The sequence below is a fragment of the Suricata suricatta genome, chromosome 12 (genome assembly GCF_006229205.1).
Source record: "Suricata suricatta isolate VVHF042 chromosome 12, meerkat_22Aug2017_6uvM2_HiC, whole genome shotgun sequence".
NCBI lineage: Eukaryota > Metazoa > Chordata > Mammalia > Carnivora > Herpestidae > Suricata > Suricata suricatta.
In genome coordinates this window covers 1,631,445-1,631,849 of record NC_043711.1, presented here as the reverse complement: position 1 = coordinate 1,631,849, position 405 = coordinate 1,631,445, and positions in this window count along the sequence as shown.

Genomic DNA, 405 nt, shown 5'->3' with positions numbered 1-405 from the left:
CTGTCTGCAGAGGCCTCCGCAGACCGGTGAGAAGACACTTTCTGAGCCGACCCGGGCCTCCCCGGCCGCGCCTGCTCGGCCGAGCTCACAGCCAGCCGCGGTCTGGGCGCCGGTGCCCGCCCTGCCCCCCGGGCCGCGGGTTAGCGCGGGAGGAGCGCTTCGTTTCCTGAGGTGACAATTCCCGCGGCCTGGCGCCCCGGCGGGGGCGGGGCAGGGCCGTCCTGGGCGCACAGGACCAGGTACCGGGACTCCTCTTCCAGTCGAGCATCTTGATGGACATGTGTCTCATCTCCTGTGACCCTCTCATCCCGGCACTCGTGACTGACAGACCCCAGGGGGGCAGATCGTGCCCTTCCAGCCTGTCCCCCGCCGGGTGTCCCAGCCCCACTGCCCTTCTGCCCACGG